This window comes from Pan paniscus, chromosome 6, assembly GCF_029289425.2.
Source record: "Pan paniscus chromosome 6, NHGRI_mPanPan1-v2.0_pri, whole genome shotgun sequence".
NCBI lineage: Eukaryota > Metazoa > Chordata > Mammalia > Primates > Hominidae > Pan > Pan paniscus.
Genome location: NC_073255.2, coordinates 93,814,044 through 93,837,917, shown reverse-complemented (window position 1 = coordinate 93,837,917; position 23,874 = coordinate 93,814,044). Strand labels below are relative to the sequence as shown.

Genomic DNA, 23,874 nt, shown 5'->3' with positions numbered 1-23,874 from the left:
TCTATGTGGTTATTCTCAACCTACCCTTTTGTAATGCATCCCCTCCAAAAACAGCTTAGTCTGTTTATAGATTTCTTGGCCTGTCTTGTGGAAGGTCTTGAGAAATTCTATGAACTCCTTAGACACTCTATCCGTTTCAATGCTGGTTCGCCGGTTTATGGAAGGACTGGCTTTTGCTTCCTGAATTTCTGCTGGGAAAATTAAACATAGAAAGTTTCATGACATAAAAGATCCATGCGTGGAATTACTTTAAGTATCTTACCTAAGGTTATTTAAATTATGTTTCATCAAGGTTAAACTTGAATTTAAATCATTTTATGTTTGAATGATTGGACAACTTTCCTTAAAGTAAACTAAATCTGTTTTACAAGTAGGAAGTATGAGTAGACAAAACTACATTATCTAAAAGATATTCCTACTGAAATAAAAGTTGTTCTATTAATATTTTCTTTGCCAAAATCTACCATGCTTTGATCTATATCTTCAATCATGAACACTGAAATGGCACCACTAGGCTTCTCAAAGACTGCTGGAGTGTATAAAACCAGTCAACAAATAGAATAACAATCAATAGAAGCACTGAAATGTTAGATGACTTATAAATGTTAGACAACCTTTCCAAATCCCATTTTACTTGACAAAAAGGCAAAGGTTAATGTGTTTATGTGGAGACTCACAATTATTTACCCACCATTTCGTTGGTGAGTCATACTGATCAAAGTGAAAGAATGAATCCAAAGTATTAATAGCATGATGAACACGACAAAGCATACAATGAAGAGACAAGGGAAACATGCACTACACTATCCCACCGGCTGGGCAGACAATTCTTTCCCCTCTTCAGATAAACACACTGAAAGGAAAATGGGACATTTACACAAGAGAGGTAAGGATGTTGTAATAGGCAGTAAGTGCTTTCAGAAAGTATGAACTACCACTTGGTCTTTGACCACATTCTAAGCCTCCTGATTTTGAACTATGCTCTCTAATGTTTATAAGGAATTTAAGTTCCCCATATCCCAATGATTTCCTAAAAATAATTTTTTAAAAAGGTATGTTTTATTTGATTTTTTTTTTTTTTTTTTTTGAGACAGAGTACTGCTCTGTTGCCCAGGCCGGAGTGCAGTGGCAAGACCTCAGCTCACTGCAACCTCTGCCTCCTAGGTTCAAGCGATTCTCCTGGCTCAGTCTCCAACTAGTTGCAATTACATGTGAGTGCCACCACACCCAGCTAATTTTTGTATTTTTTTTTTCTTTTTTTGAGATGCAGTCTCACTCTGTCGCCAGGCTAGAGTGCAGTGGTGTGATGTCGGGTCACTGCAACCTCCACCTCTTGGGTTCAAGCGATTCTCCTGCCTCAGCCTCCCAAGTAGCTGGGACTACAGATGTGTGCCATCATGCTCAGCTATTTTTTGTATTTTTAGTAGAGACGGGGTTTCGCCATGTTGGTCAGGCTGGTCTCGAACGCCTGACCTCAGGTGATCCGCCACCTCGGCCTCCCAAAATGCTGGAATTACAGGTACGAAACACCGCGTCTGGCTCTCAGAGTAACTCCTTATAATCTTTTATCTTCAGGACTTTTTTTTTTTTTGAGACGGAGTTTCACTCTTGTTGCCTATGCTGGAGTGCAATGGCGCGATCTCGGTTAACAACCTCCACCTCCTGGGATCAAGCAATTCTCCTGCCTCAGCCTACCAAGTAGCTGGGACTACAGGCATGTGCCACCACGCCTGGCTAACTGTGTATATTTAATAGAGAAGGGGTTTCTCCATGTTGGTCAGGCTGGTCTTGAACTCCTGACCTCAGGTGATCCGCTTGCCTCAGCCTCCTAAAGTGCTGGGATTACAGGTGTGAGTTACTGCGCCTGGCCTAACATTTCTATTTCTCCAAAATTTTCTACTAATAAAATTTTACATGTACCAAATGAAATATGTACATTTTAGCATTACTTGTAATAGCAAAAGACTGGAAATAACTGGCCATCACTGATGGACTAAATAAATTATCCTTTAATCCATAAAATAAAATGCCATAGGGTTTTAAAATTAAAAAGTATGCTTCTTGTGTACTGATATGTATGGAAAGAGCTCATAAATGTATTGGAAGCAAAAACATAAATTAGCAACATAGTGAGATGCTCTCTCTACAAAAAGTAAAAATATTAGCCAGGCATGGTAGTGCATACCTATAGTGCCAGCTATTTGGAGGGGCTGAGACAGAAGGATCACTTGAGCCCAGGAGTCTGACTGCACTCCAGCCTGGGTGACAGAGTGAGACCTGGTCTCAAAAAAAAAAAAAAAAAAAAAAAAAAAAAGTAAGGGATGTACACTGTGCTGTGTTTTATATAAAACAGGGGGTAGCGGGGTAAGAATATATGTGTTTATAAATTAGAATAAAAGCACAGAAGGATACATAAGAAACTAATAACAAAAGTTCTGTGAAAGTAGGGGAGCAATAGGCCGGGCGCGGTGGCTCACGCCTGTAATCCCAGCACACTGGGAGGCCGAGGCGGGCGGATCACGAGGTCAGGAGATCAAGACCATCCTGGCTAACACGGTGAAACCCCGTCTGTATTAAACATACAAAAAATTAGCTGGGTGTCGTGGCAGGCACCTGTGGTCCCAGCTACTCGGGAGGCTGAGGCAGGAGCCACTGCGTGAACCCAGGAGGCAGAGCTTGCAGTGAGCCGAGATCGTGCCACTGCACTCCAGCCTGGGCGACAGAGTGAGACTCTGTCTCAAAAAAAAAAAAAAAAAGTAGGGGAACAATAGCAAAGGTACTTAGGAACTAGATGGGCGAGAGACAAAGTAGAAAGGAAACTTCTAACCATACCTGTTACGTTTGAGTCATTTGGATATACTACCTATTTTTTTAAGCACATAAATAAATCAGGTACAATCTAATTCAAAACAAAAAGGGCAACATCTTTTCTAAAATTTTTTTATGTAAATAAAAAACCAAAGATTGTGCTGACATCTGTATGATTAGGAAAAAATTCTCTATCAAAAATCCTTCTCTGTCTGATAATTCCGCTTCTAGTCATGATGGAATACTCTGATGGCATCAGGTTTACCCTACTATCTTAACAACTGAAAGGTCAGACAAATATATGAACAAAAGGTTTTCAGACATTGGATGACAAGCAAACAGCAGATTAACTCCTGAAAGAAGGGAAACAAATACAGTCTGTCCTAGAGTGTCCCAGCTCACTGCTGGGAGAGTTTTAAAGTCATGGCACAGGGAGAGGCCACTCAAACAGAGCCTAGCTGACTTGCTGAATTGAGGAGACAGCATTTGGAGTTCAGGGAGGCCGATGTGACCAGAATTTGCATGGCAAAATATCATGCAAACACTACGGACGGGAGAAGGCTACACAGAAAAAGCTCCAGGTATCTGCAGAGGGTTCCCTTGAGTGTGGCTGAGTACTGCACATGCATATGAGGAAACTACCCAAGATGAGAGAAAGAACCACCAAGTAACATGTAGAACCACAGCACAAAGGACAGGAGGAAGAAATATAAGAATCTTGTTTAAGATTCTTATATGTAAAGTCGTATAATACTATTATTAAAAAAAATTTTTTCTGTAAAGTGGTATAAATATTATTTGAAGGTAAGTTAAAGATGTATTCTGTAAACCCCAGAACAACCAGTAACAAAAACCAAACAAAACCAAACAGAACAAAGAGGTGTAGCTAACAAGCTGATAGTGGAGATAAAGGTGTGGTCATAAAGAAGGCAAGAAAAGAGGAGAAATGGAACTAAAACAAGATGAGATAAACACAAAAAGCAAGATGACAGGGGTAAAACTTCCCTTATCAAAAATCACATTAAATATAAGTGCTATAAACAGTCTGATTAAATGTCAGAGATTATCAGATTAGATTAAAAAACAAGACCTCACTTCATGTTGTCTGTAAGAAATTTACTTTAAATATAAAGATACAAATATGTTAAAAACTAATGAAAGGAAGAGGATACTCTGAAACAATGAAATAGAGCTTAAGTGGTTATACCAATGTTAGACAAAGTAAACTTAAGAACATGGACCATATTATCAAGAACACAGAGAGGTATCTCATCATAAAAAAGGGGTTAATTCTTCAAGAAAACCCAGCAATCCTAAATTTGTATATACTAATAACACTGCTTCAAAACACATAAAACAAAATTTGATAGAACTGAAAGGAGAAACAAATTCACAATGATATTTGGAGATTTCAATACTCCTCGCTTAGTAATTGACAGGTGATTTTTAAAAAGTCAGTAAAGACAGAAAACTTGAATGATGTTATCAACCAACTTGACCTACCTGACATTGATAGAACACTCAACCCAATAAAAACATAATACATATTCCATCTGACAAAATAATAATGGTAGTATAAACTTACATATAGGTAATGCCTATTATGCACTAGGTACTTTTACAATGCTATTTTGTATAATCCTCACAAGTCTATCAGGTAGTACACTTATGATATTTACAAATGAGGAAGCTGGGGCTTGAATATGTTAAGTAACTTGAATAATGTGGCAGTCACTTATAAAGACTGGAATTTGAACCCAGGTCTGTGCGCTTAAATCCAAAGCCTGAGCTGTTGACTATGCTACAACTACCTCAGTAAGCCAAAGAGAGGACTGAAGACTCTTAGAATAACACCAATCCCTCTGACTTTAGAGGTCTGTACACCAGTCAAAGACAGGAAAACCCTACTCATTTCCTTTATTGCTTTGCTTATAACATGCTTCCCTCCCACACATACTTTTCCAAAGAGACACTTTTGCTTAAAAAAGAAAAAAAACTCCTTTTAAAATGTAAATGAAGATTAATTCTATTAGCTACTTACGATCATACAAGTTACTAAAATCAACACTTTGTTGTTTTTCTCTAAGCTTGCTAAAAATCAACCCCTACTAAGAGGCCAGAAGTTTGGATTAGAGAGGGGAAAGTGAGAGACAGTTCAGGTGTTTGGTACACAGGGAGGAGGTGAGTTATGTTTGAACAGCCAATAGGGATTCAGTGTGTAAGGTGAAAGAAGTGAAGAAGAAGGAAATAGGGAAAAGAACAACCTCACCCACATTACAGTTTATAGTTTTAGCTAGGGCTCAAATGGCAAGTGCTTGCTCTTCAACTTAAAGTCACCTTGCGTTTTTTTTTTGTTTGTTTTTTTTTTAATCAGGGTCTCGCTCTGTCACCCAGGCTGGAGTACAGTGGCATGATCGCAGCTCACTGCAGCCTCAACCTCCCAGGCTCAAATGATCCTCCGACCTCAGCCTCCAGAATAGATGGGGCTACAGGCACTAGCCGGGCTAATTACTATTATTATTTTTAAGAGATGGGATCTCACTGTTACCCAGGCTGGTCTTGAACTCTTGGGATCAAGCAATCCTCCTGCCTCAGTCTCCAAAATGCTGGGATTACAAGCATGAGCCACTGGACCGGGCTGCACTTTATGTTTTTTTTAATACAGAAACAAAGCTTGTATTTCAGGAATAGCAAGTAGACCATGATTATCAAGCCTTCCATTGCCCAATCTTTCTCTCTCTCTCTTTTTTTTTTTTTTTTTTTTTTTTTTGGAGAAGGAGTCTCACACTCTGCAGCCCAGGCAGGAGTACACCGGCGCAATCTCGGCTCACTGCAACCAGGTTCAAGTGATACTCCTGCCTCAGCCTCCCAAGTAGCTGGGATTACAGGCATGGGCCACTATGCCTGGCCAATTTTTGTATTTTCAACAGAGACAAGGTTTTGCCATGTTGGCCAGGCTGGTCTCCAACTCCTGGCCTCAAGTTATCTGCCCGTCTTGGCCTCCCAAACTGTTGGGATTAGGGGCATGAGCCTCTGCACCTGGCCGTCTCCATGCTTCTTCCACAGCCTGCAGAACCATGAGCCAAATGAACCTCTTTCCTTTGTAAGTGACCCAGCCTCAGGTATTCTTCTGTAGCAATGCAAAGGGATTAAGCCATTGTTTTATGTACCTTACAGGATAGTTACCAAATTCAGGAAAATTTACATTGATAGAATACTTTTACTCAATTGAAAATCCATATTCCAATTTTCTCAATTGTTCACAACGAGCAGTTCACAATTTTCCCAGCCTTTGTTTCTCTCGGCATGACATTTCTGAAGAACACAGGCCAGGTATCTTGTTGAATGTCATTTAGATTGGGTGTCCTCATGACTGGATTCAGGTTGTTAAAAATTTTCGGCTTAGATATTTCATAAATGATGTTGTGTTCTCAAAGTGTCATGTCTGGAAGCACATAACATCTATCCTTGCCTCATACATCCCCATTTTATAGTTACCATTTCTCCATTTATAATTAATGAATAATCTGGCTGGGCATGGTGGCTCACGCCTGTAATCCCAGCACTTTGAGGCTGCAGTGGTGGGATCACTTGAGGCCAGGAGTTCAAGACCAGCCTGGGCAACATAGCAAGACCCACCTCCCGTCTCCACAAAAAAAGGAAAAAAAGAAAAATAAATAAATACATAAATAATTCATAGGCAGTGAATTTGAGATCATGTTCATAACTTGTTTCCTAGGAAACTCGCTCCCCTCATCCCAGATTTAGCACCCAGATAAACTTTACCTGAATCAATTTTTACTACTAACATGACTATAACCTCTCTATTTTATTATTATTTTTTTTTTTTATTTTTGAGACGGAGTCTTGCTCGTTGCCCCAGCTGGAGTGCAATGGCATGATCTCGGCTCACCCCAACCTCTGCATCCCGGGTTCAAGCGAGTCTCCTGCCTCAGACTCCCAGTAGCTGGGATTGCAGGCATGTGCCACCACGCCCAGCTAATTTTGTATTTTTTTAGTAGAGACGGGTTTCTCCATGTTGGTCAGGCTGGTCTCGAACTCCCAACCTAAGGTGATACGCCTGCCTCGGCCTCCCAAAGTGCTAGGATTACAGGCATGAGCCCCTGTGCTGGCCGTATTTCTCTATTTTACTAGTTAAATTAACACATGGATTATGATTTTGTTCAATCAGTTATACTTCATTTATTGTCCTTATTTATTGATTTCTTCACTTTATTTTTTTTAAGACGGAGTCTCACTTTGTTGCCCAGGCTGGAGTGCAGTGGCACAATCTCAGCTCACTGCAACCTCCACCTCCCGGGTTCAAGCGATTCTCCTGACTCTGCCTCCCAAGTAGCTGGGATTACAGGCACGTACCTCCACACCTGACTAATTTGGTATTTTTAGTAGGGACGGGGTTGCGCCATGTTGGCCAGGCTGGCCTCGAACTCCCGACCTTAGGTGATCTGCCCACCTCGGCCTCCCAAAGTGCTGGGATGACAGTTGTGAGCCACTGTGCCCGGCCTTATTGTCCTTATTTATTTTGACACTCAAATTATCCCAGACTTGGCCAGTGGAAACCCCTCCAAGCTGGCTTCTAGATCTTCTGAAATGTCCCCGAAATATTGAAGGGGCCTTTTTTTCCCTGCCCCAGCCCCAGAATCAGTCATTTCTCTAAGAAGCCCTGGTTCACTTTAATGAATAAAGTGTTTAGAGTCTAAGGTCTGGGTGGTATTGGTATTTTAACTCTAAAAAAGAAAAGATATGCTTTGTAGGATTACTGTCTTCAGATCCATTTGTGAAAGAGGTACACAAGATTCTACTTGTGATGACAAGATTACAGGAGTTCTGAAAGAAAAGGGCACTTTGGAATGTATAAGCAAGTATCTCAGCTTGGCCAACCACTATGACTTCCTCACTCACCCAGACTGTGGAGACTAAAACACTTTAACTGAGTCTTTACAGTCAAGATTTACTTTCTCTGAAGGCGTATCCAACTCTAAAAGAATGTGAAAATAGTCTTCAAATTCCATAGAAGTTTATTTGTATTTTGTCTGCTTCCAAGCTGCTATGTATGGCGTAAAAGCTTTCCTTTATGCTACTAATAGAAACAAGTAAAATACCAAGAGCAAGGGCATCATGGACTAAAGAAGATAAAGAATACAGAATCCAAAAAGTCTGTTTCTAGTCTAGATCCAATATATTAAAACTGCACTTAGGCTAACCTTATCCAAACACAATGGCCAAACAAGTAATCAGTGTGAAATGCAAAATTTACCTGGCTAAGTTATATTAAGTGATCTGTGAAACAAAGACATAATGGAATCTTCTTTTCTAACATAAATTTTTAAATGCTTTAAGGTCTTTATCCCCAAAAGCTTTCTACTGACAAAAAGCAACTAAAGAACAAAAAATAGAAAGTACAAATCTACCATTCGAAAAGATGGGGGGCGGGGGGAAACAAGAACAAAGGTAAAAACCGTTCTGCATACATATTTTTTAAATAAAAGTCACTTGGATTGTTTCTTTTTTTAATTAATTAATTTTTTTAGAGATGGTGTCTCACTCTGCTGCCCAGGCTGGAATACAATGGCACAATCACAGCTCACTGGAGCCACTAACTCCTAGGCTCATGTAACCCTTCTACCTTAGTCTTCCAAGTAGCTGGGATTACAGGTAGGTAGAAGCCACTGCACCCAGCTCCAGAATTGTTTCTTTTTAAAGTACAGACTCTGCACTAAATTGTAAATCTTCTTTCCATAGTATCATGCACACTGTACAGAGGCTTTTGGGACATAGGTTTTTAAAATCACCAAGGGGAGTCAGTGAATATAAATGACAATTACGTACTTAAGTAACAGAAACTTAATTATATATATATATATTTACTATTTATTATACACATTAAATAACCTGGGTTTCTGAAGTATACACATTGAACAAAGGAATATAATGGAAAAATATTGACCCAAGAGTTAGGAGACCTGAGTTCTCATACACAAACTCATTGTGCAACCTTGGGTAAATCAGTTAACATTTATGGACTGTCATATTGTCATCTGCAAAATGAGGCTATTAGAGCTGATAATTTTATAATTTTTTTACTATTTCATCTGTTATAAATACTTACCATTTCACTACGTATCATCAAGAAACAGACTTTAAGCTAAATAGAAATGAAGGATCTTAATAATAAATGGCCTTGAGCTCCCTGCAAGATTATTCTATCAGAAGAATAACTTGCATTTTAAAAAAGCTAACACTTACTGGAGATCTAACATGTGTGTCGGGCACTATGCTAAGCTCTTTACATATGTCAACTCATTGAATCCTCATCACATATCTCTGATAGGTATTACTGTCCCTCAGTGTGGACAAGACTTGGAATTGTTAGTCCGCCCAGGGTCACAAAGGTGGTAAATGACAAAGCTAGGACTCAAACCAGGAGTGACTCCAAAGTCACCTTACTAACCACTTGGAAATTTCACCTCCTAATAAATAAATCATGAGCCGAATACATACTTATTTAATCTCTGGCAGGTGCTAATTTTTTTCCCCTTTTTAGTAGAGACAAAATAGCTACAACTGGCAGCCAACCAAGAAACAACCAAATTAATCATGTAATCATGCAGGTGTGCCCGGATAATTTTTGTATTTTTTGTAGACATGGGGTTTCACCATGTTGCCCAGGCTGGTCTCAAACTCCCAAGCTCAGGTGATCCATTCATCGTGGCCTCCCAAAGTGCTGAGATTATAGGCATGAGCCACCGCATCTGGTATCCATGTCTTAAGGAGAAGTGTGTTTTTGGTAAGCAATATTTCCTTTTATTTCCTTATAATAAAACAAAAGGAAACAGCAAAAGTCACAAAACCTAGAAGATTGGCAAGGGTCTTAAGGGGTAACACTGTCTTATTATTCATTCCCCTGCCTCCAGGGGAGAACTCATTACAATTACCCCAGGTTAGGAACTGGGGAGCAAGAGAGGGGGCTCCCAGAAAACAGGTCTTCTGACAGCATCAGTGTCGGTTCCCAGTCTCCCTCATTATTTCACATTGACTGCATAACTCTGAGTACCAACATAAATTTTCAGAGACCAAGGCCTAACGACAAAGATTCTTTCTTGCTTCATGTTGGGCCATTTCAACTGGCTTGTCTGCTCAATTGTAGAACACCTGTGACTTACGTGACAATCTTCTTGCTGGTTATATGGCACTTTAAGAAGCCGGGTGAATATGATCACCTACATACAAATCCATGCACTGGAAAATAGCTACTATGGCTCACTTTCATCCCCCCAAGAGCCCAACGTGGGCTTTTTCCTATATGCTCTCAATATACTTCCCCAAGACACAAGCTGTCTCTCAAATAAGCTCTCGGGCAGAAAATCTCTCTCTCAGATGACTTTCAAGCCTAGAAATCACCATTTCTGACAAGCTATGAACAGTGAGGGTATTATGCCACAGAACAAACCAAGATCCACAAATAAAGGCACAAAAAACAAAACATCCAAAGAGACAGTCACTTGGATAGGCATGAATTTCATAAACAAAACTACCTATTTCAATTCTCTTGACTCCTCCTACAGAGTAAACAAATTTCTCTAAAACACAATGTCTTTTGACCAAAGAGAGTATGGGTTTCATATATTGTCTGACCCTCAAACCCAATTTCAGTCTCAAATCTGAGCTGATGTTCTCAAAAAGTTGACAGAAATTACAAAGCTGAGCCTATAAGCATTTTGGATCTACTCTGTGTCTCACTCAGGCAGAGAAGAAAAAAAAGAGTATCAGAACATTACCCTTCTTTGATCTGACCCTGGAAGACGCACTGAAGATTTCTTCACTGTGGTAACCTTGTGGGTCTTCTCGTTGGTTTTCTTTCCTTCAAACTTGGAGAATGTGAGGGATTGGGCCCCTTGGCTGCTCTGACTGCTGGCAAAGGCCTCTTCCTCCCGCTGGAGTCTGCAATTCAAGAGAGGATTAGAATGATCTAGATATTCTCCAAGATTTCTCTGTATCTGAAGGTTATTACTCCATTTATTCAGGAGGATCTAAAGATTTTAGAACTAGAGACTGAATATGCAAAATCAGTCTGAGGTCTCACATAGCTACAGGATGGACTGCTCTTCATGCACTACAGATTTCAAATGGGATCTTCTCATGCTCATTCAGCAACTGCTCTAGGATTACATGAAAGAAACCAAGTCTAGTCCTTTTCCCCAACAAGCTCAGTGAAATAAAGAAAGTCTAGTCCTTTTCCCTAACAAGCTCAAGGTTGGAACAAACAAAAAGGTAAGTAAACAACTGCTATATAATGGGACAGCTGCTACATCAGAGAGTAAAAATTGAGTGCTGTGAGAACACAGAAAAGAACAACGCAATCTGCTGGAGGAGTCTGATGAGGCTTTACAACGGTGCTGTTTGGGGTGAGTCTTAAAGGACAAACAGGATCCTTTTTTTGTTTCTGTTTTTTTTTTTTTTTGAGACAGTGTGTCACTCCATCACCCAGCCTGGAGTGTAATGGCACGATCTCAGCTCACTACAACCTCTGCCTCCCAAGTTCAAGCAATTCTCATCCCTCAGCCTCCCAAGTTATTGGGACTACAGGCACACACCACCACGCCTGACTGATAAGGATGATTAGGATTCTAAGTGAAAGGACATTCCAGGAAGAAGGAACTACGAATGTGCAAGCCTGTGGTTTGCTTCACAACAAGCTGAATGTAGCCAGAGCACTGGCGTGTGATGAACTGTGATGCTGGCTACACAGGAAGGCACCAGAGGGTAGGGAATCTTGATTGCTAAGCCCATTGCTAAGCCTATTCTGGATTTCATCATGCGGTGGGGAAGCAAGAAAGACTGTAAATCCAAGAAGTTATTGTTGTCAGATCTGTGCTTTAGAAAGATCATGCAGGTAGCTGTAAGAACAACTTGAAGGATAGAGAAACCAGAGACATGGACAGGAATTAAGAGTATATTATAAAGGTTTAAGTAAAAGAAAATAAATACCTGGAAAAGAGGAGTAGAAAAGGTAAAATTCAAAAGACTTTTCTAAGTTGGAACAAACAGAACTTGGTCAAATTGTAGGTGCCAAGGGAGGTTAAAGAGAAATCAAGAGTGAAACCAAGGTTTTTTAGCTAACTTGGTAAAGAATGATGCCATTAACTGACTCACGAGAAGGGTTAGGAGGAAAATGTTCAGAATGGGGAGAATAATAAATAAAAGCAATAAATTTGGCTTCGGATTAGCTGCATGTGAACCATCTGTAATAAATAACAAACACAGGCCGGGTGCGGGGGCTCACGCCCGTAATCCCAGCACGCTGGGAGGCCAAGGCGGCCGAATCACTTGAGCTCAGGAGTTTGAGACCAGCCTAGGCAACATGGTGAAACCCTGTCTCTACATAAAATACAAAAATTAGCTGGGCATGATGGCATGCTCCTGTAGTCCTAGCTACTTGGGAGGCTGAAGCAGGAGGATCACTTGAGCCAAGGAAGCAGAGGATGCAGTGAGTTGAGACTGCACCACTATACTCCAGCTGGGGTGACAGAGCAAGACCCTGTCTCAAAACAAAACAAAACAAAAAACTCAAGCACTATCTATAAGACAGTGGTTCTCCAAGTGTGATTCCCCAGACAGCAGCAGCAGCATCACCAGGCAACTTGTTAGAAATGCAGATTCTCTAGTCTTACTCCCAAATTACTAAAATCAGAGACTCTAAGAGTAAGGTCCAGCAATCACTGCTTTTACAAGCTTTCCAAGAGATTTAGCAGGGTCACAATTAAAAGCAGTAAGAAATAGAAACAAAAATCACAGGTGGAGGTGCTAAGTCTGAGGATGGAATCAGGACACCTCTTTCTCTGGGACAGACAAGAAGTTAATATAAAGGTATTAGTACATTTTTATGTGGCAAGGGGAGGAAGCTGAGGCAGTTGGTGCCTAGTGCCCTCTACTCTGTTTTTGAAACAGGATCTGCTACTGACAGCATCAGGCATGCAGTGGAAACCCTGAGGAGATCATTCATGTTCTGGGCTAAAATTTTCTCTTTGATTGACCACAGTCACTGAAAGCAATGTGTAATTTCTAATTCTCTGAGTTCACCACAGATGCCAGCAAAATAGTCACTCAACAAATATTGGCTGACTGGATGAAAAAAACAAAAAAACTAGCAAGAAGAGTTGGCAGAATTCCATTTGACTTTCTTCTGTTGAAGCAGTTTTAGAATTTCCAAAATGCTCTGGCAAAGAATTAACATTATTCATGGCATTTTATTAGTTCCTATGCTCACTAGCCATCCCATCATTTAATTTTTTTTTTTTTTTTTGAGACAGAGTCTCACCCTGTCACCCAGGCTGGAGTGCAGTGGCACGATCTCGGCTCACTGCAACCTCCGACACCTGGGTTCAAGCAATTCTCCTGCCTCAGTCTCCTGAGTAGCTGAGATAACAAGTGCGCACCACCACGCCTGGCTAACTTTTTAAATATTTTTAGTAGAGATGGGGTTTCACCATGTTGGTCAGGCTGGTCTCAAACTCCTGACTTCAGGTGATCCTCCCAAAGTGCTAGGATTACAGGCATGAGCCACTGCGCCTGGCTCATTATTTAATTTTTAACATCACTGTATTTCCAGATAATATAAACTGCCTTTGACTAACCTAATTTTTAAGGAAAAGTTAAATTTCTATAATGCAAGGACTATGTATACAAGTCAACAGATTTCTACTACTGTGTTTTATCACTGAGCTACATGCCACGCTGAATATATTAAAAGAACAAGGGAAATAATGCTTGATGAGTGCCATTTGCAAGCCCTGCACTGGGTACATCATATTTATTAGCTCATTTAATCTTCACCGGGAAATATGCCTATCTCCACTCTTCCATTCCAAGGAGCTTATTGTCTAAATTTGAGAGCTAACACAACCCAAAGAATATAATCAGAAGTTAAGACATACACAAAATGAAGAAACTATTGAAAGCTGTTCATTAAAGGTTGACTGAGAAGAAGAGGAGAAAACATCCTTTTCCTTAATTTTAAACTGACTTGCTGATAGGTCAAAGCAAAAATTTAAAAAAATGTATCTGGACGGTGACAGAAGTATGTATCCAGTCACATCACTGTTCAACTACCCCTAGTTAAGTCCTTTTACCGCTCCACCAGCTCCCAGTCCTCCTGAATCTCCTTCTGCCTGGCTTTGTGGTACTCTTCCCTCCAGCACTTGGAGCAGAAACCCTGCCAGGCAGGGTTGCCGTAGTAACCACATCCTTTCTTGCACAGGAGGTCTGACTGATGCACATGAATTCCTCAGTGTTCAGACTTAAGGCTCATCTTCTTCCTGCTAACCAATGAACAAACAAGAAAGTGCTGTTGAAAAGGAATTATCATTCTACTAACTAAAATCTTACCAATTATGAACAAAAAGTGAGTGATTCCATTATCTTCAAGCTGTAAGAGAGGGAAGAAGGGAATGAAGGAGGGAGGGAATGAGGGAGGGAAAGAGAGGAGGAAGGAAGAAGGAAAAAGGAAAAGTTAACTATGGTAAATTCCTGAAACAGTCATATTAAAGACTTATTCCCTGCCGAAAATACACAGAACCCATTAAGAAAGGGCTAACATTGGATTAAATACCTAAATGTAAAGGCTGGAAACTAGAAAACTTAGGGGAAAAGCTTCCCGACACTGGATTTTGCAATGACTTCTAGGACATGACACCAAAAGCACAGGCAACAAAAGCGAAATCAGACAAATACATTAATTACATCAAGATTTAAAACGTCTGCACAACACAGGAACCAACTGACAGAGTAAAAAGGAACAACACACAGAATGAGAGAACATATCTGCAAACCACATATCTAATAAAGGGTTAATATCCAGAATATAAAGGAACTCCTACAAGTCAATAACAAAAAAATAATAATAATAATCCAGTTAACAAATGGGAAAGGACTTCAATAGACAATTCTCCAAAGATATACCAACAGCCAACAAACATGTGAAAAAATGCTCAACATCACTAATCATCACAGAAATGCAAATCAAAACCACAATGAGATATCACTTCATACCCATTAGGATGGCTACTGTAAATAAAAACAAACAAACCCAGTATGGGCACAGTGGCTCGTGCCACTTTGGGAGGCCAAGGTGGGAGGATCACTTGAGGTTAGGAGTTCAGGACCAGCCTGGGCAACACAGCAAGACCCCATCTCTACAAAAAAATACAAAAACTAGCAAGGTGTGATGGTGTATGCCTGTAGTCCCAGCTACTCGGGAGGCTAAGACAGGAGGATCGCCTCTCTAGGAGGTGCAGGCTGCAGTGAGCTATGATCACACCACTGCACTCCAGCCTGGGTGACAGAGCAAGGCCTTGTCCAGAAAGAAGAGAAGAGAAAAAAATTGAAATAATACCATAATTTCCAAAGTCAATTTTCTTTTCTACTGTATAATATTTAAACTCATTTGTTCATAGTCTCACAGCTGCATGGTAAATCGCTACGCAACAATTTCCTTTCAAACTGAAACCACATGGTCCTCATTCTTCTCCACAATAACAAACTGCCAAACAAGCACAGTAAAAAAGCAGCACTCTACAGCATTCATTCAAGAGACTCACATGTGCAGATAAAATTAGGCCCTATATCTTGGAGATCTCATTAATTTAACTCAAACATTTACTAAGTGCCAACTGTGTGCAGAGAACTGAGCTAGATGGCACTGGTGATGCAACTGATAGAACACGTCCTTGCCCTCATGAAGCTCATAACCAAAAGTACACGCAGACTGAAAAACACGGAAAAAGAGAAAGTGTTAGAAAACTGTTGGGGAGTAACGCACATACAAATTCTGACCTAGGGAGTACAGAGAGACCACTTGGGGATGCTGGTGATAGACCTTAAAGAGCCTTGTGTTGAAAGTGTCTTGGAAAGATGACAGAAAGAGGAAGGATATTCTGGACAGGAAGAATGCCTTTCACAAAAAGCTCAGAAGCAGGAAGGCAAATGTAAAATATGAATGATGTAGTATAGACAGAAGGTAAACTAAAGAAGTTAGGTGGGAAGTCAAATCATGATGGATTTTTAAAACTCGAAGCTACCAAGTCCAGATGGAAAGTCACCAGCTATCAAACCTGACAGTACGCAATGTGCACTACTTTTGAGGATTCTGAAAAGCAAAATGGAGAAGTGGGGAAGACCAGAATTGAAAGTATCACCCAGCCGTCTAACAGATTACCACTTTCTCCCATCCAATACCACCAGCCAACCTGGAAATGGGCCCCACAGCACAGAGAAAGCTCCTCTAGTTCGGGCTCCAGGCATGTGAAAAGAAACTCTTAACAGCCAGAGAGAATATGGGGATCCCCCACTTACCATCTCCCCCTTCTCTTGAGCCACAGTGCCCAGCAATCGTGTGCTTTGTCTGCAGCTATGGCTGAAATGAGAGTGCAGGAGCCAAACTCTGAGTCAGAAGAACTATGGATTTTTCCCAATCTCTAAAATGTGCAGGCAGTGGTGGAAGGACATGGCAGAGTGGAGTAACTAAATCCACAGTTTTCTGGACAAAAGAAAGAAAATATGAGCCCTTTGGGAACAAAAAGTGTGGGAAAAATTGCTGAGGAGAACTCAAGAAAGCAATTTCTAGGCTTACCCCTAGGCTGCATATGCATGGATCTGATGCTATTCAGTACCAAAGGTTTCCAAATTGGAACTAACGGAGAGACCACTATGCAGGTCTCATCAGATCAGCACATACACAAAACAGATGGAAACAGCACTACAAAACTCTCAACAATGGACTCACATTAAAGCCACAGCCCACAGAACCTGTATACCAAACTTGGCAACACAACAAAACACTTTTGCTCTGGGAATAACTGTTTAGAAAATGAAAAGACGGCCGGGCGCGGTGGCTCACGCCTGTAATCCCAGCACTTTGGGAGGCTGAGGCGGGTGGATCAAGAGGTCAGGAGATCAAGACCATCCTGGCTAACACGGTGAAACCCCGTCTCTACTAAAAATACAAAAAATTAGCCGGGCATTGTGGTGGGCGCCTGTAGTCCCAGCTACTCGAGAGGCTGAGGCAGGAGAATGGCATAAACCCAGGAGGCAGAGCTTGCAGTGAGCCGAGATAAGTTGCACTCCAGCCTGGACGACAGAGCGAGACTCTGCCTCAAAAAAAAAAAAAAAAAAAAAAAGAAAAGACAAGCTACAGAATGAGAGAAAATAATGGCAAATCACCTATTTGGCAAAGAACTTACATACCCAGAATGTATAAAGAACTCTCAAAACTCAGCTGTCAGAAAACAAACAACCCAATTTAAAAATGAGCAAAAAATCTCAACAGACACTTTACCAAAGAAGTTATACACACCGGTGTCCCACATTTCCATGACAGTCCTTTGCTACATACTGTCCAGTCAAAGATGTTTGTATATTGAACATCCTTACAAGAGAAAGATGATAGCTCCTTCCACAGCAGAAGACAATTTGTTAACTGTCCAGTACAGTAAATATAACGTCTCCCTTCATATCAAAGGTTTGAAACATTTGTTTGCCACCCCTTATGAAAGCTGAGTTCCCTGAGCTTGGATTTCCTACTTGTGTCATTGCCCACAGGGAACTTACAGGGCAAAGGTAGTCCACGTGGACATGAGGCTGGTTCTGCTGATGTCCTGTGACCTGTGTCCTCCCCTTTTGCCTCCAACCCAGGAGTTTCATGTCTTGGGCCAATATCCATGAAACCATGGAGACTAACTTGCTATGTTTAAGTAGGGAGAACTCAAAATTCAGGTCCCTTGCAGTTACTTACATGGTGGCAAATAAGCATATGAATAGTTGTTCAACATTGTTCAATCATTAAAGAAATGCAAATTAAAACCACCATGAAATATCACTCAAATCTATTAGACTGGCTAAAATAGAAAATACTGACACAGACTGGGAAACATGGCAAAACCCTGTTTCTACCAAAAAAAATACAAAAAAAATTAGGGAGGGATGGTGGTGCATGGTTGTGGTCCCAGCTACTCAGTAGGCTGACGTGGGAGCATCACTTGAGCCTGGGAGGTGGAAGCTGCAGCAAGCCAAGATCATACCACTGCCCTCCAGTATGGGTGACAGAGTGAGACCCCACCTCAGAAAAAAAATAAATACTGACAATACTAAGTGGTAGCAGGGATGCAGAGCAACTAAAACCCTCATACCTTCCTAGTGGAATGCAAAATAGTACAGACACTAGAGAAAACAGGTTTCATAAAAATGTATACATACGATGACCATCCAACCATGCAATCCCTCTCCTGGGTATTTCCTCTAGAGAAATAAAAACTGCTATTTACTCAAAATTCTGTACATAAATAGTTATAGTAGCAATATTTGTGATGACAAAAAAATGACAACTAAAATATCCTTCAATGGGTGAATGAATAAACAAACTATGGTGCATCCATACAACAGAATGCTACTCAGGAAAACAAGAACAACAGGTATCAGTACACCCAACAACTTCGATGAATCTCACAGGCTTTATGCTGATAGATGCCAGCATCTTAGTTCCTTCTGGCTGCAGTAACAAAATACCATAAACTGGGTAGGTGATAAAAAACAGAAATTTATTTCTCACAGTTCAGGAAGCTGGCAAGTTCAAGATCAAGAAGTCAACAGATGTTGGTGTCTGGTGGTTCATTGAAGGTACCTTCTCCATGTCCTCACATGGCTAGGCTCTCTGCGGTCTCTTATAAGTGCACTAATCCCAATCATGAGGGCTCCACTTTTATGAACTAATCACCTCCCATAGGCTCCACCTCCTAGTAGCATCAACTTGTGGATTAGAATTTCAACATATGAATTTGGAGGACACACAAAGATTCAGACCATAGCAGCCAATCTTAAAAGTTTACATACTGTACGATTCCATTTAGGAACTAGGGGTAGGAAAGGATGTGACTATAAAGGATTAGCACAAGAAAGTTTTTTGGGGTGATGAAACTGTTCTGTATTCTGATTCTGGAAGTGTTTACATAAATCTAATAAAATTTAAAAATTCGCAGAACATTATGCTCCTCCCAAATCAATTTTACTCTATGATTAAAAAAAAAAAAAAAAAACCTCAGCTGGCACGGTGGCTCACACCTATAATCCCAGCACTTTGGGAGGCCGAGGCAGGTGGATCACCTGAGGGCAGGAGTTTGAGACCAGCCTGGCCAACATGGCAAAACCCCATCTCTACTAAACATACAAAAATTAGCTGGGCATGGTGGCAGACGTCTGTAATCCCAGCTACTCGGGAGGCTGAGATACGAGAATCGCATGAACCTGGGAGATGGAGGTTGCAGTGAGCCAAGATCACGCCACTGCACTCCAGCCTGGGCAACAGAGGGAGACGCAGTCTCAAAAAAAACAAAAACAAACAAACAAACAAAAAACTTGAGAGGCAATTTCTAGGTTGGATTAGGGAGAAGTACAGAACAGGAGACAACGGATACTGACCAAGAGACAACTACAATTAGAGGACTTGAGGTAACACACGGGTAGCCAGGTGTGGTGGCACTTGCCTGTAATCCCAGGTACTCAGGAGGCTGAGGCACGAGAATCGCTTGGACCTGGGAGGCAGAGGCAGAGGCAGAGGCTGCAGTAAGCCGAGATAGCACCACTGCACTCCAGCCTGGGCAACAAAGTGAAACCCTGTCTCAAAAATAAATAAATAAGTAAGAGGTAACACACTGGGAAGGGAAAGACGACGGGTGGTGGTAATCTACCTTAGAGGACAGATCTGTAAGAGTTATTTAATGAGACTTGGCAGGGAGAGGGAAATCTAATTAGAAAGAACTCTCAAGTTTACTGTTTACTTCCTCTACAAGGTTAAAGCTTCCCAAGGTCAGGATTTAGATCTAAGACACCAGCCATTTATAAATAGTAGATGAGGCTTAGGTAGAAAGAAAGAAAATAAGAAATAGAAAAAAAAAAAAAAGAAAGAAAAATAGTCCTAAAATGTTAAGCTGCAGAAACTGTAAAGACCATCTACTACGTCCTATTGTAAGAGATGAAGATACTAATATTAAGAAATCATAACTTATTCCATCAAAAAGATATTAAGTGGCAGAGACATCACTAAGCTTCTTTTTTTTTTTGGAACACAGGGTGTGTCATTCAAGCTGGAGTGCAGTGGCGTGATCACAGCTCACTGCAGCCTTCACTTCCTGAGCTCAAGCAATACTCCCACCACTCAGCCACCACGCCTGGCTAATTGTTGTATTTTTTTGTAGAGGCGGTGTTTTGCCATGTTATCCAGGCTGGTCTTGAACTCCTAGGCTCAAGTAAGCCTACACTTAGTATACCAAGTCCTGGGTTTCAAATTATTTTGAAAGTCTGAGCTAATCTTCTCGCCATTATCATCCTGATGACCCTTTTCTTCCCTTCCAAGAGAAATGGGCAAAAGGAAATACCTATTTTTTCCACAGATCAATTAAGTTTTTTAAAATTTTGTACTGTAAGTATGACAGTACTAGTTGATGTTACTAAAATGAACATAGTTTGGGGAGTCTGCCTAGCACATGTGCAAATACGTCCTGTGTATCAGGAAACCGTCCTCTGAATCCACAAAGATAAGCTAGCAGAAGCTATGTTTGTATAAGGTGAATGGTCCCCCAATTCAGGGTCACAGCTGATTGCCCCAAACTGTGTTAGAGTCTTTTGCTTGAGTTTTGGAAATGGGACTAAGTCGGGGCTGTTCTCTTAAATGATGGAGCTGTGTGACATGACCATCTTCCATCAATTGGTCCGAGTATCAGGACAGTCTACAGAGTGAAATAGACATACGCCAAGAAGCAGAGAAAAGTAGAAGGTCCTGTACGTCCCGAGTGATTTCAATCTCCCAGTTCCAATCGCTGGCTAAGGTTTAGCTGCACGCCCACCCTCAGATTCTGAGTCATACCCCCTGGTCCCCTAACTGCTTTTTTCTTTTTTTATCAAGCTAGTTCCAGTACAGCCTATTATCTATGCCAAAAGACTTGTACAGATGCTCTTTAAGAGCTAGAAAAAAAATAAAGGAGTACTCTGTGGATTACTTGGCACACATTAAAAGCTCAGTATGTATTAGACAGAAACAACAGCAATAGCTCTGAGTCTAAGAAGACTGATTTGGTGTAGACCATGAAATCACAGAGATCAGTCAAATCTGCACTCAAACCCCAGCTCTGCCACATACTAGAAATGTGACTTTAGGCAACTATGTAATATTTCTGAAACTCCCTTTCCTATCTCCCTCTCCAGCCTCTCTGCTCCTATCATTCTCTATCTTTTCACCAAACTAAGCCTCATAGGACCTGTGCACCCATGACCTTCACTCTCTGGTGCTACAACTGTGATTATGTCACCTTACACTGCAAAAAAGACTTGGCAGATATAATTAAGTTGACTAATAATGGAAATAAGGAGATTATCCTAGATTATCTAGATGGGCCCAAGAAAAGCACATGAACCCTAAAATGCAGAAGAGAACAAGGACCCAAAATGGCCAAAACAGTCTTCAAAAGAATGTAAGAAAACTTACATTTCCTGATTTCAAGTTACTACAAGGCCATAGCAATTACTACAGTGTGGTACTGGCACAAGGACAGTCATAGAAATCAACAGAATAGAACTGAGTTCCAGAAATAAACCCACACATCTTCGGTCAACTGATTTTCCACAAAAGTACCAAGACCATTCAATGGAGAAAAAAGAGTCTTTTCAACAAATAGTGCTGGGAAAATTGGATAGCCACGTGCAAAAGAATAATGTTAGATTTTAGATGCTTACTTCATACCACGTATAAAAATTAACTCAGAATCAACCAAAGACCTAAATGTAAAAGCTAAAACTAAAGCTCCCAGAAAAAAATATAGAGGTAAAATTTTCATACTGAATTTGACAAAGGGTTTTGTTGACTGGAGTTGACAAAGCAGGAGCAACAAAAGACAGATAAATTGTACTCTCACAAAATTTTAATCTTTGTGCTTCAGAGGACCTTATCAAGTGAAAATAGAACCTACAGAATGAAAGAAAATATTTGCAAGTCATTTATGTAATAAGGAACTCGTAACCAGAATATATAAAAAATTCTTATAACTCAATAATAAAAAGTAAGTAACAATTGTTTCAGCAGGTAAAAGATCTGAATGGACATTTCTCCAGAAAGATAGGAAAACAGTCATGAGTATGTGAAAAGATGTTCCACATCATCAGTCATCAAGGAAATGCAAAATGAAACTACAATGAGATGCCACTTCACATCCAGTAGGATGACTAGAACCAAAAAGTCAGAAATAACAAGTGTTGGCAAGGATGTGGGGAAACTGGAACCCTCATACATTGCTTGTAGAAATGTAAAATGGTACAGCCATTGTGGAGAAGTCTGGCAGTTTCTCAAATGATTAAACAATATTACCATAGAAACCAGCAATTTCACTCCCAGACTAAGAGAAATAAAAACCTGTCCACAGAGAAACATGTACATGAATGTTTATATCAGCATTATCCGTAATAGTCCAAGAGCAGAAACAACCCAAATGTACATCAGATGATGAATTAATAAACAAAATGTCATATATCCATAAAATGGAATATTACTTGGTCATAAAAAGGAATGAAGTACTGATATATGCTACAACATGGCGAACCCTGAAAACATGCTAAGTGAGAGATGCCAGTTATAAAAGACCACACATTATATGATTCTATTCATCTGAACATCCATACCAGGGAAATCTAGAGACAGAAAATAGAGTGGTGGTCACTGAGCACTAAGAGGGGAGAGGATGGGAATAAAGGGGATAGAGAAAGGGCATGGGTTTCTTTTTGAGATAATGAAAATGTTCTAAAGTTGACTGCGGTAATGGTTGTCACTTAATTGTGCACTTTAAACAGAGAATTGTATGGTATGTGAATTATACCTCAATAAAGCTCTCTTTTTAAAAAACAGAAGAGACAGAATGTGAAGTTAGAGAGAGTCAAAGCACTACTGATGGTTTTGAAGCTGGAGACTAAAAGCCAAGAAATTTGAGTGGCTTCTAGAAGCTGAGAATGACTTCTGGCTGACAGCCAGCAAAGAAATGAGGACCTCAGACCTTCACTACATGAAAATGAATTCTGCCGACATGAGTGTGTGTGGAAGGAGACTCTCCCTATCACCTCCAAATAAAAACCCAGGCTGGCCAGTGCTTAATTCTGACCTCCTGAGGTCCTCAGCAGAATACCCAGCGGAGCCTGCTTGGACCTCAAATCTACAGAACTTTGAGATAATAAACGAGTGCTATGGACTAGGGGCAATGGCTCACGCCTGTATTCCCAGTACTTAGGAAGGCTGAAGTAGGACGACTGATTGAGGCTAGGAATTTGAGGTTGCAGCGAGCTATGACTGCACCACTGAACTCCAGCATGGGCAACAGAGACCTTGTCTTTTAAAAAAATAAAAAATAAATGAACGTTGTTTTAAACTGCTATCCTTTCCACTTCCCCCTTTGTTGGGAGAGCCTTTGCACATGCTGTTCCAATGTGAGGAATGCCATGCTCCTTGCTGTCCAGGTGGTGGTTTCTTTCTCATTGTTTAGATCTAAGCTTTCACGGCAGACTGTGAGAGGCCTTCCCTAGCCTATGTGAAATATTACCTACCCCAACCTACCCAACCTTCTCCTGTCCTGGGCCAAATGCTGCTTCTCCATGTCCTATTTCTTATTATTCTTTGGGAGGGGCAGAGGCAGGGTCTCACAAGGTAGCCCAGGCTGGTCTTTAACTTCTTTAACTTCTCACAGATGTGAGCCACCATGCCTGGCCTTCGTGTGCTATTTCTTTCTCTTTTCCTTTTTTTTTTTTTTTGAGACAGGGTCTCACTCTGTCACCTAGGCTGGAGTGCAGTGGTGCAATCATGGGCTCACTGCACGCGACCTACCCAGGCTCAAGCGATCCTCTAGCCTCAGCCTCTTGAATAGCTGGGACTACCGGCATGTGGCACCACACCTGGCTAAGTTTTGAATTTTTTGTAGAGACAGGGTTTCGCCATATTGACCAGGCTGATCTCAAATTCCTGGC

General features: G+C 40.7%; 1 non-coding gene across 1 annotated transcript in view; it reads right to left on the bottom strand.

The window, feature by feature from the left end:
- The window catches only part of LOC100995460 (uncharacterized), a 102,760-nt gene that overhangs the window by 51,248 nt on the left and 27,638 nt on the right, over positions 1 to 23,874 (bottom strand). The window contains exons 7-9 of the transcript XR_010112621.1: positions 13,959 to 14,147; positions 10,608 to 10,770; positions 25 to 191 (exon numbers count right to left, since the gene is read on the bottom strand). This is a non-coding gene — a transcript (uncharacterized LOC100995460). The remainder of the gene's footprint in view (positions 1 to 24; positions 192 to 10,607; positions 10,771 to 13,958; positions 14,148 to 23,874) is intronic.